The sequence below is a fragment of the Phasianus colchicus genome, chromosome 26, assembly GCF_987193195.1.
Source record: "Phasianus colchicus chromosome 26, bPhaCol1.hap1.1, whole genome shotgun sequence".
NCBI classification, from domain to species: domain Eukaryota; kingdom Metazoa; phylum Chordata; class Aves; order Galliformes; family Phasianidae; genus Phasianus; species Phasianus colchicus.
The window spans coordinates 848,478-861,043 of record NC_143461.1 but is presented as its reverse complement, the minus strand read 5'-3'; the positions used below and the strand labels follow the sequence as shown (position 1 = coordinate 861,043).

The 12,566-nt window shown below is 47.7% G+C and overlaps 1 pseudogene across 1 annotated transcript; it reads left to right on the top strand.

The window, feature by feature from the left end:
- The first annotated feature begins 10,379 nt into the window (after positions 1 to 10,379).
- On the top strand, positions 10,380 to 12,529 carry LOC116238926 (immunoglobulin lambda variable 3-21-like; annotated as a pseudogene). The gene is made up of 2 exons (XR_016460049.1): positions 10,380 to 10,445; positions 10,785 to 12,529. The product of XR_016460049.1 is annotated as an immunoglobulin lambda variable 3-21-like (transcript).
- The last annotated feature ends 37 nt before the right edge of the window (positions 12,530 to 12,566 follow it).

Sequence of the window (12,566 nt, the reverse complement as noted above, 5' to 3'; positions counted from 1 at the left end):
AACAGACAAGAATAATTCCTATGGTAGCATTGCCACTCAGCCCTCATTTCCTGGCTAAGAATTGTAGAGAGGCAAGCAGGTCACTTCAGGGTAGTTTTGAGGGTACTAACAGACATTTCTGAGGAGAAAAAATAGCAGTATTTTCTGAGAAACTCACTTTAATGCAAAGCATTCCAGATATAGATAGCACGTTGTTTTCCTGTGTTATTCACTTTCATTTCCAGCTTTCTGCTATGTTCAGTCCTTGCTGAAGACATCCTACGAGATGCAGAAGGACTCAAGCATTTCAGGTCAATACAAATCCATTTGGACTAAAGATTCAGCTCCTGCACTGGTAGAGTCCAGCAAAGGCAACTGATGTCATGCTGAGTCACTCCTTAGGGGCTCCTTGCAGCCATTCTGGCAAGAAGTGGTCCAGCTCTTGGGTGTGACTTTATCCCACCTCACACTGCTCTCAGGAAAATTCTGCTGGAATCTTTTGCCTCCTCCTGCTTTCCCACAGGGATGAGAATATGGGAGCAGAAGTAGTGCAGGATCCTTCCTAGATCCCCAAGGAAACGCACATCAATAAAGTGTGAAATAAAGCGTTGGATTTATTAAGACACGATGGGAAGAGTTCTAGAAACAACAAATACATCCCAACTCCCTTCTGGTGCTGGGAACCCCATCTTTGTTCTCCATCAGACAGAACCAGTGGTTTTGCCCAAGTCACACTGTGCAGACCCTTTCCATAGCCAGCTCTATCCTCTCCTCATATGATGGAAATCTGTTTCTGACAGTATACCCTCCAGCACACAGAGCACAGCTGTGCGTGGTGCATTCCAGCTGATTCCATTACTGCAGTTCCTCAGGGATAAGGGAAGGGCTTCTCAATTCCTAAATGCAAGGCCCAACAGAGCAGACTTGTCTAGTCAAGGTCAACGGCTTCAGCGTTTTCAGCTAGACTTCCACTACATTTCCCTCTCTTCACAGTCTCTCTGTGTGGGAACGTAAGAAAAAACTGCACGGAGCAGCAGCTGCGGAGCAAGATAAGCGGCATGAGAACCAAGGACACCTTCGGAAGAAGAAAGAACATCTCACGGCTCTGATTGGCTAAGCGTCTGTGTGAACGGTTGAGGAGTGTTTTGCAGAATGCTCTGTTAACATGTATAAATAGAGTAGTGCTTAACAATAAAGCAGACTAATAGCCTTTAACCACACTGGTGTGCTGTTATGTCTCTAGCGCGTCCTGAGAGTCCAGAGACTTCCCCACATTTGGCGCCCAAACAGGGACACTTCGTGGGACGATTCGGGGAAGTGGACAACGGCAGGACGGTTGCGACAGAGGTTGGCACCGTGTTGCGGTAGCTGGGTTAGGCGCCGACGTAAGTGCTGCGGTTAGCTGGAAGCGGGGTCGCGACCCGCCCTCTGTATCCACAATGGAGTGGGAAGCTGCGGAGAAACTGCCGTTAAATATTCTCTCTAAGAGAGGGGAGCAGTCATCTCCTAAAGGCATGGCCGAGACCCTGGTGCATAGGGCTCGGAAGAAGGGACATTTGTCAGAAGTGGCGCTGATATTCAGCGTCGACAAATGGTGTGATATTGGGGACTGCATGTGGGAATCAGTCATTAATGGTGGAAAGGAAGAAAAACTATTGCGGCCCCTTGACCCCTTGTGGAGGTCTGTTATTAACTCTTTGAAAGCTATGCAAGCCGAGCGACAGGCAGCCGCTGCAGCTATGCAGGCACTGGCCGGTACAACAACTAATTTGGCTTCAGAGTTTGACGTGCCTATTCAGGGTATCACACAGCCTGTGTGTTTCTTGGCGGGTCGAGTAAAAGCATCGGTAGAGGCAGCAGCTCCTGAATGACACTGCTACTGAGTCATCTGCAGTATTGCAGCAGGAAAAAGGGGCTATATCTGACATCACCCCTGATGGACACTGCCAGGAGCAGCCTCCTGCAGAATCAGAGAGCGGCGATGGGGGTGAGGGATTAGAAAAACTGGATTGCAAGGTTAAAATATTAACAGAGCGATTATGTAATCTGGAAATCTGTGTGTGGCAAAAAAAAAGATACGGGGCCTGAGCGAGGCTCTCAAGTAGTGCCTTCTACGGGTCCTGACCTACCGACAGTGCCTTTTGCTCCACCGACTCATCCCACAGCGTCGCCCGACAGAACTACGGAGAGCTCGTTTCTCGCGCGCCCGCACCGTTCTGCGGGACAGGGGCTGAGCGGTCGGGATCTGTGCGGAGTTCATCACTGGCGAGGGAGCAGCCGGTAAATCTTGCAGCGTTACAGTTAGTTAACATTTCAGAATCAGCCTGTAGTTACCTTAGCATTAGTTACTTTTCTCAAATGGTAAAGCAAAAATGTTCCTGAATTTCCGAAAACTGGATTCTCTTTCTATGGAGAGTTTTGGGGCCAAACTGGCGCAAAACTCCAGGAGGTTTTTATTACTATGACAGCACGGCTGCTAAACTTTTATCTGTTTGGAACCAAATAATGGAAGGGCTTAAACAAATTCGACAAGGAAGAATTTCTTCCGATTATTCCCCATCGCCCTCCCTCCCACCCCCGTCGCTACCCCTCGGTGCAGAAAGCAGCCCTGGTCCGCCTTCCGCATTCGGTCCGCAGCTCCGACCCCACCCCTGACCGCGGGGAAGAGAAATCGCGACTCCCTCCCTTCCTTCCCCCCTCCACCCCCCATCGCTGCTGCCCTCGGCTCCGTCCCTGGCGCTCATCCTGCTCCCACCCTCCGCCCCACCCCCGTTGCTCGGGGTGACGCTGCTTTCCTCTACCCCGCCTACATCCCCTCACGCTGCGTCTCTGCAGCCTGCGTGTAACTTAGAGCCAATAACGGACCTGCTTATATTTCTAAAGGCATTCGAACTTTCCTCCAAGAATAGGGTGTTAGTTACATTACAGGCATTCCTCATTCTCCCACTGCACAAGCTATCATTGATCATACTCATCTAACATTGAAATCCATTCTTAATAAACAAAAAAGGGGGAATATGGGAGACATACCACAAGAAAGACTGTGTTTTGCTTTCTCTGTGCCATCTGTCAATAAAGTGGAGCCAGCCTCTCGGTATCAATGGGTTGTACTGCCTCAAGGCATGAAGAATTCTCCAATTATGTGTCAGATGTTCGTAGCCACACCTTGCAACCTATTTGTAAAGCAAACTGATTTGCGGAATCAAACTCTCTAACCCATGTAAGGTTATAAGAGCAGGTACGTCTTTATTTCAGCGCTGCGCCACACGCCGGGTGCAAGGGGGATCGCTCCTCCTAGCTTGCACACCGGAAAGTGAGATCCCATTACATTTATAAGTCAATCCATACATATTCAGGAGTGTTACCCAAGACTCACTAACATATTCATCACCTTTCCGGGAGTTCATTTACATACTGTCCCCCTCCCCAGTGCATGCACAGCAGCATCCATTGGATGAAGGCCCGACGTCTTCCTGCCCCTCTGGTGGTCGTTCCGGGATGAAGTCAGACGTCTTCCTCACCATGTCCTTTCGACCTTTGTCCCATTTTTGGGCTCTTCTCCTGTCCTGCATACCTCAGCAATCTCTAATTCTGCCTATCCTTGCCTCCCCCTCACGTTCTCAGGGGCCTTTTCTGCTGACTAGAGACGGCTGTCTGTTGGGAGCGTATTTTGGGCTAGCAAAGGTTAAGCGATAAGTTCCCCTTGAGATAACAAGAGGTTAAACTAAGAAATGAATTCCCTAAGCTGAGCAATAAATTCCTCCTGAGTTAGCAAGAAGGGTTAAATTACGTGATGCTAATTTCTTTGAGTTAGTAAAGCCAAGCGATGTTACAGACCCCCCTTTCATCTTTCCCACTTTACTGTCTCAAAACCCTCATATGATCATTTATTATTACATGGATGGCATACTGTGCTGTTCAGGAACAGCCTTTTGATAATAGCTGGGAAATGCAATTAATCTCCCATCTCTCTCAATTTGGCCTTACAGTGGCACCGGAGAAAGTGAAACGCACCTTTCCTATGTTAAATTTGGGTTGGAAATTATCAGATGCTATGATATGCCCTCAGACTGTAGAATTGAAAATTGACATTTCCACACTCACTGACTTACAAACTCTTTTAGGTCGCTTACAATGGCTATGGCCAACAGTTGGCATTTCCAAGCATTTCCAATGTTCAATTAGAACTGTTGTTGTTAAGAGGGAGATGTGCTAATGATGTGATCGTATTGACGCCTGAGGCTAAGCAGGCTCTAATTCAGATTACCGCCCAGATTCAATCAGCAGCTAGCTATTGTCAGTCCTTACATCACAATATCTCCCTTGTCTTGTATGTCCAGGAGAAGCATGCTGTCGCAGTCATTTGTCAATGAAAACAAAAACAAACAAACAAACAAACAAAAAACCACACTTCTCCTCAAAACAGGCCTACTAAACAATCCTCTACTTCTCCTTCTGTGTTTTGTTTGTTTGTTTGTTTGTTTGTTTGTTTGTTTGTTTGCTGAAATGGCTGTTTCCCCCTGCTCAGCCTCGGTCGTCCTTGATGACTTGTATCATTATAGTAGCTGAACTGATTCATGTGGGCAGAGAGAGAGTTCTCTGCATAGCGGGGCAAGAACCTGACGATATTAGTTTACCTTTTACCTTGCTGTGGGCAGAGTGGGTGTACTGTCACTCTCGCTCCTTAAAATTCGCTTTAGAAGGGTACCCTGGTCATTTTCATTTAGAACGCCCTGATCAGCGAGTAGCGTAGTTTCTGAAAAAAAAACTGACTGGATTGGAATACCTCGGTATTCAAAATGATCGGTGGATGGTCGCACAGTATATACTGACACTGGATGCTGGAGCCACAAAGCTGTCTGTGTGTGGTGGGACAATAGCTGGAAGCATCAGTTTGTGCCAATGGAGCTGCAAGACAGTTTACAAACTATGGAACTAAAAGCAATTTTATGGGCCTTTTCTGCGTGGCGAAATGAACCTCTAAATGTTGTAACTGATTCCCTCTACGCGGCTGGCATATGTCAAAGAATTGAGGATGCCCACATTAGAGACAACAAGAATGTGTGCCTTATCTCTCTGTTTTTACGTCTTAAACACACATTACGGCGAAGAAAGGAACCATATTGTGTCATCCACATTCACAGTCACTGTTGGTTTAGGGGAGGGTAATGCTGTTTGCTGATAAATTGGTTGTTGTAATTCCCGTTAATCTGTTTGATGCTGCTCGTAGCTTTCATGAGATGTTTCATCAAAATGCCCATGGTTTACACACACAGTTTAATATTGATGTGAATGATGCAAGGTTGATAGTTCAAACATGTCCACAGTGCAGTTACCATAACGGTGGCTTTGGACTGGGGACTAATCCCTGAGGTTTGCAAGCATTGAAAGTGTGGCAAGTGAATGTCACCCATATTGCAGAGTTTGGCTGACCGTGATATGTACATGTCACTATCAACACCTATTCTGGGTTTATATTTCTCCTTTAGCGGGTGAATCTGCTAAATACGTCATTAAACATTGGATTGCATGTCTTGCTATCTTGGGAGTTCCAAAACAAATTAAAATGGATAATGGGCCAACCTATAAGTTGCAGTCAGTACAGTCCTTTTTGCAAAAGTGGGGAGTTCAACATAAGTTTGGGATTCCACATGCTCCTCCAGGTCAGGCTATTATAGAGCGCACACATGCTACACTAAAAACACAACTAAACCGAATGAGCGATACACGTGATGTGCCAGATCACCTCATGAGCATTCTTCTCTCCCTTAACTTCCCTTTTGTACGAGGAGGCTCATATAGCTCATACATTCTATAGCCTTGCATCATTCAGGCACTAGTATGAGAGTGCTATCTGAGTCTGCAAAAGTATCTTACAAAGATCCATTGACTGGAGATTGGAAGGGCCCAAGTACTACCATACTTGTAGAAAGAGGTTATTTTTGCCTTTTCACAGATGATGGCCCTATTTGGATTCCTGCTCACAGTGTTTGCCCTTGGTGCAGAAGCACTACCTGAACCGCACCAAATCAACTCGTGGCAAAATATGTGGGTCACCCGTACTAAATCAACAGGCTGGACCAACTTCTGCTTAGTACTTGCTTCTGCCACTGATCCCTTCCAAACTTGTTTTATAGGGTTGTTGTTTCTCAGTGATTCTGACTTTTCTGCTTACTCCACAGGTAGTTGCAATGTATTGGATACTCCAGGTGATTGTTCTTTTAAGATTCTTAGGAGTCTCAATACCACAATACCCTGGGACTCACAGGAGTTAAATCTTCTTGGAACTCAAAAGATCGGTAACACATCTAAGGGATGGAAGAAAACATGTTTTATGTTTGGAAATACCAGGAAATGTTGTTGGGGGTCCATGTTACATTGGTAAATTCACTATATTTTCTCTCACTTTCCAGGACATGCGTGATATCCACTCTAAACATAGCGCACGGGTAGCATTAGCTGTCCTTATACCAGGAGCTGTTGCTAGGAATAGGCATTATAACCATTAGTATAGTTATCCGTATTGTGAAATGCTTACTTAACAAACTGTCCACTACTGTCTTGCTTGCGCAAAAGGAAAAAGGGGGAATGGTTGTGCGTACTGCCATTGCAGCTCACGGAACCCACAAAAAGAACGGTGTCAGGATGTGAAACGATGAGAAAGACTGAAACCAGGCTTGAAATGACCATGAACTCATAGTGATTGGGATTGTGCGCTTCTTATTATTTGGTTTTGCTTTGTAACTTGTTGTATTGCAAATAGCAGAGTAGTAACCGTTGTTGTGTGGTTTTTATTTTTTTTTATTTTTTTAGTAATAGATTGAATGTGAATTAACAGGATTTAATGTTACTAATGCTGAAATCTATGGAGATAGCTATTTTAATGTATTAGTAGCGCTAAGGCAAAACCTGGAAAGGAATCCCAAGCAAAGGGATGACCTTATATTATAGAATGATTAACTCTCTTTCATCCCACTATTCGGGAATTTAAAATATGATCATGCAGCACCTGAGACAAAGGCACACGCTAAGAGAGTTAACCTTGATAGTTCATTCTGCAAGCAGATGTTCCATTTGGCCTCTGTACCACGCACTGGCCATGTGGATGCAGTGTACAAATGGAAAATACCCTTCGGACCCTGAGAAGAATAAAAGAGAGAATCTGTGGTGGGTGAGAGAGGAAAAGTGCGCCTTGAAGCAGGGGACGCCCTGCTGGCACTGCCTATCGCATTCACCACCCTTTTTCTGCAGGTTGTTGTTTCTCGAGGGTCAGTAAGTAATAATGCCCCTAGTTCTATCTGGCATGTAAAGTTCCTCAACTATTAATTTTCTATTATCCCAAAGGCACAATAATGAGCACTCTAAAAGCATCTGTTGTACAAATCTTAGTGATTTTTCAAAATCAATATATCAGAATACATAAAAGTTGAAGACTTCTTTCAAAGCAGTTAGAGATTAGCACAGAATGGGGCCCTTGGGGATTTATTTCCAGGTTGCAGAAAGTTGGGCTGCAGACCAAACACGTGTTTGTTCTTTTTAGTAGGTTAACAGTATTTCTTGTCATGATGTTATGTTTGCCTTGTTTCATTTCTCACACTTATAGTATTGTCAATCGAGGCCTTGATTGAGTTATAATGATTGTATTATTAATATTATTAGTGTTATTATTTTATAGTATGGTAGAAATTTGCTAATAAACAAAAAAGGGGGAAATGTGGGAACGTAAGAAAAAACTGCACAGAGCAGCAGCTGCGGAGCAAGATAAGCGGCATGAGAACCAAGGACACCTTCAGAAGAAGAACGAACATCTCACGGCTCTGATTGGCTAAGCACCTGTGTGAACGGTTAAGGAGTGTTTTGCAGAATGCTCTGTTAACATGTATAAATAGAGTAGTGCTTAACAATAAAGCAGACTAATAGCCTTTAACCACACTGGTGTGCTGTTATGTCTCTAGCGCATCCTGAGAGTCCAGACTTCCCCACATCTCTGCATACCACACATCACTAGGAACGCTGTTAGGCCACTGTCTTAAACTGAAAGTTCTCTGAAATTTCTCCTGAATGGGGTTCTTAGTTGAGTGCATCTTTTCCTATGTATCTGAACATTGTTCCTCTTGTGAGCACTTGCCTCTATTGGTCTGACAGGGACGCAATCTCCTCTGGTTGAGGAGAATGTATACTCATTGGTCCATGAGACAGTGGAAATGGTGAGAAGCAAAATGGAAAGCACTGAAATACTGAGTGCTTCCTTTTCCTCAGTTCCCATGAGTAAGGCTTGTCCTCAGGCCTCCCAGTTCCCTGAATCTCTTCTCAGAGTTTTGGAGAGTGGAACATTATTCCCTATAAGGGAGCAATCCTTATGGAAATCTTGTTCCAGTTGAACAAACATGTGTCCATAAGTTGAAGATGTATCCAAAGGCATTTGTTTGAGTGATGCCACTGTGAGGCTGCTCTCAGTCATCTGCCAAGGGTCACAGCAGTTGAAGGATGGCTGCCCTAGCTAGGAAAATGAAAGAAGAAAGCAATTTAATACAGGGATCACAGCCATCTTCATAAAGTGGAAGAAACTGTATGCCCTTCACTCCTTTCCTACAGAGGAAATGTCTTCAGATGCTATTGCTAAGAGCACAAAACACAGCACAGAATTAAGCAACAGCCAGTGTGGTTGTACAGAGGGTAAATCATGCCTGAGCAACCTCACTGCATCCTGTACAAGATTACATAGAAGTGAAAAAATTGAGGGCAGTGATTGCTATGTGATTAGATTTCTGCCTGCTGCATAGCCCCCTCGCAACCAAAAGGGTGAGTTATGGCGTGGGTTAATGCATAATTATGTAAGTAGAAATCCAGATGATATGCTGGGCTCAAACTGCTATGACTACTGTTCAGAGTGCAGCTGGGGACAAGAATCTATTAAGGAGTCTCTCAGGGATCAGTGCTGCACCTGTAGTCTTCAGCTTTCCATTAATGCTCTCCATGACTGGACAAGGTGCACTATAAGCATGTTTGTGGAGGATCCCTGACTGAGAAGAGCTGTCAGGACCTCGTAAAATAAGATGAGAGAAAAGGAGAGCCAGACAAGAAGCATACAGGGACAGACATCAAAGGAATACTTGGAAATGATGGGAAGAAATAAATCTCACCATTCACACCAGTTGATGAGGTATTGAGAAACCACCGGGCCACTTCCAGGAAGACAAGCCTGGCCTTTGCAGGAGATGCAGATGTGAATCAGGACATGGATGGGTATTGGTGTGAGACAGACCTACAGAATTGCTAGTTGGAACATTCAGAGAAAGAGATGAACATATAAGGAGTGTCAGAGTGGTGTAAAGCAAGGGACCTCTCAATACCTGTTTGAGCCACGTGACTCATCATCGCAGTCTGTCCTGTCCTCTTAATGAATCTTTTCTTAACTCTGCAGCACCTCACTCTGTCCTGTGCACACCGGATGGATAAATTAGCACTTAACTGGGGAGAGTGGCATGAGTGGTTTTGGTGCCAAATCGAGGAGTCATACTGGGGCTGAAGATGTCCCTGACATGTCCTGTGTGCTGCTACAAGAAGAGGGGCCCATGATTCTCTAATGGAACAGGGGTGGTTTTTGAGCCACAACCAAATGTGGCAGGGGCAGTTTCTATCCCCATAACCACCCGGATGTACTGCCAAGGGTGAAAGAGATATGGGGTTTAGCATGTGCAGCTGGATTCGGTTTGAATCCTCCAAAAACGAGATTTTATGGTGAGGATGTCTCTGAGATACGGGCTCAGCTTTCGATCCGGTTGAACACTGTCTGGGACACTGTAACCGTGCTTCCATGCTCCCTCTCAGGTTCTCCCACACATTCAAAGCCTGATGGTCCAATTTCCCAGCCGCCCTTCTCGGCCCCGCTGCCGGCCTTTCTTCGGCTTCTCGAGCGGCGACATCAGCACCATGGGCAGCAGCAGCCTGCGGGACCCGGGGCTCGGGGAGCTCTAGGAGTGCCGCGTTCCCGGGCAGCAGCACACGACCCGTTCCCGCTGCCGGGCTTCGGATCTGCGGCATCACCAGGCACAGCGGGGGGAACAGGTCTCGGCCGCGTTACACTCACCGACCATTCCAGTCCCGTCTGTGATACCGCTTGCCCCACTCGCTGGGGACACCGAAGGCGAGCAGCTGCTTTCTCCTGTACTGAAGGGGTTTTCGCAGCAGTTCCTCAGCTCTCCGCCTACGCTGCAGGACACGCAGAGCCCAAACCCCGCTACCCGCACACAGGCGCCCAGCACCCGCATCCCGGAGCAAGCCCGAGTGACGCCGGCGCAGGGCGCAGCCCCTTCGGGCGGAGCTGGCGGCGGCGGGGAGGAGGCGCCGCGGGCGGAACAGAACCGGGGCTGGAAGGGGAAGCGCGTCGGCATGCGGGCGGCGGAGCGGCGGGATGCGGCAGTGCCGGGCCGCGGGGCTGGCGGGGCTGGCCGCGGTGCTCCTGGGTGCGCGGGGCTGCCGCCGGCGGGGATGGACTGAGGGAGGGGGCAGCGGGGGCCGGAGCCGCGCACGCCTCTGGCCGTCCGAGTTCTTTCCAATCTCGTGCCCCAACCCCTCTCAGCTGCATTCATTCCGGCTGTCTCCAGAGATCTCTGTCCACCTTTTCCACCCCTCTTCCCTTTCTTTCTGAACTGCTGCGTTCACTGCGAATCCCCTTCCTACACTGCTGCATCCTGCACAGCCTTTTCCTCTCAGTCGCTTTTCCACCTGCTTTGGATCTGATCTGACATTTTCTGTTGGAGCAATTGAATTTTCTGAGTTGGATCTTCTTTTCTTCCCCGCAGCGACTGTGAGCAGAGCTCAGGTGCAGCAGGAGCCGTCCGTAGAGACCAGCGAGGGCACCGGCATCAACATCACCTGCTCACACCCCAGCATACAGTCCAACGACTACATCCACTGGTACCGTCAGCTCCCTGGCCGAGGACCCGCATTCATCGCGAGTGCCTTGAAGGAGTCGAAGAACGTGCGGGACCCGGAGGGGCAGGTGTTTATGTCGGCAGACCGCCGCTCCAGCGCCCTGTGGCTCGCCCGGCCCCGGCTCGGCGACGCGGCCGTGTATTACTGCGCCGTGAACCCACGGGGAGCGAAGCCGGGGCTGCGGCCGGGCACAAACCGCTTTGGGCGGGGCGGGGGCACAGTGCCGTCCGGGCCCGCAGGGGGCGCTGCCGCTCCTCCCTCCCGGCCCCGTCCGAGCTGCCATTGCTGACATGGAACGTGTCCCTCGCACTGCTCGGCATCCTTCGCAGTGAGACGTTCCAGCTGCACACCTTCACGAGCACGGCATGTCGAGGTCACAGACACTTTCAAGCGATCCCCACAGTAGTTCTATTCTCAGACTACGAGATTCTGTGACGAGACTGTGTGAGGGGATTCAGGGCCTCTGGCAGTGAGGTGCAGTTTCAGCAAAGGCCACTGTAAGCTGTGTTTCCTGTGAGGGCTACTGCCTCATCTGTGGATCAAATCACTATTCAGCTTAAAGAGAAGGGCTATTTAGGAGGAAACCGATAAACAAAGCACAGAATGACCACAATCAGTAATCAAAAAGGGAGACAGGAAGGAGGTCCAGAACTCTTCAGCTCCTAACTGATGGACATATACATATATGACATAAAATGCAGATGTTTTAATGAATGTTTAGGGAAAGGTCAAAGGTGTGACAGAAAGGATTGTAGGAAGGAACAAGGGGATGCAGTGCAGAGCAGAGAGGACACAAATTTCAAGTCAGTACACCTACTGGGATGAGCCCTATGCCTGAGCATCACTGCCCAACCTGTCTCTTTAATAAGCTGACTTGTCTGTGCAGCACTTAAACTGTGTTCCCTTTCTCCTGTGGGAGCACCCCAAGGTGTAGGCCAGTAGATGCAGAGACTGGTGTGCAGGAGAGATCTGTGAGCCAGCAACCGAAACAGCATGCACAGCACATCAGGATTAAACCAGTGACTGGGAGGAAAGAGTATTCAGGTCTGGGAGAGAGGTGGGTAAGGAAACACAAAGCCTGGGAGTGGAGATTCGGTATGCTGAGATCCCATGGTAATGTTGGAAATATCCAAATAATTGTTGTCAGGATGGTATCTCTGATAAAAGCAGATTTTATTCGCAATTGCAGTTTCAGGCATCCCCTAAAGGCCCTTAAGGCACCCCTAAGGACACAGTGATAGCTTTTTGTACCTTGTTTCCCCCTTTACCCACCCCCCTGCTCTGTTTCCCCATTGGCTGGGTTCTTCAGGTTCATGATCTCATCACAGTTTATATGTCTTAGTTCGGGGGGGGGGGGCGGAGGGGAGTTGATGCCAGGCCTCCTGATGTCTCTTCAGGTGCTTCCATGGGCATGCCATGACTTGTTCTCTGGTTTGATCAATCTCGTGCAGGATCTTCTTGCAATGCGTGTGACCAAATATACATATATACACCTATATACAGACCGTGCATTCCTGGGAAGGTTCGTCTAGAAGATAAGTGATGTAAACTATCCGAGATCTTTCCCAAGTTAAGTAGAAAGACTCCCAGAAACAACTAGGACAGTGGAGATAATGAAATAAAAAAAATATTATCCAATTCTAATGCAG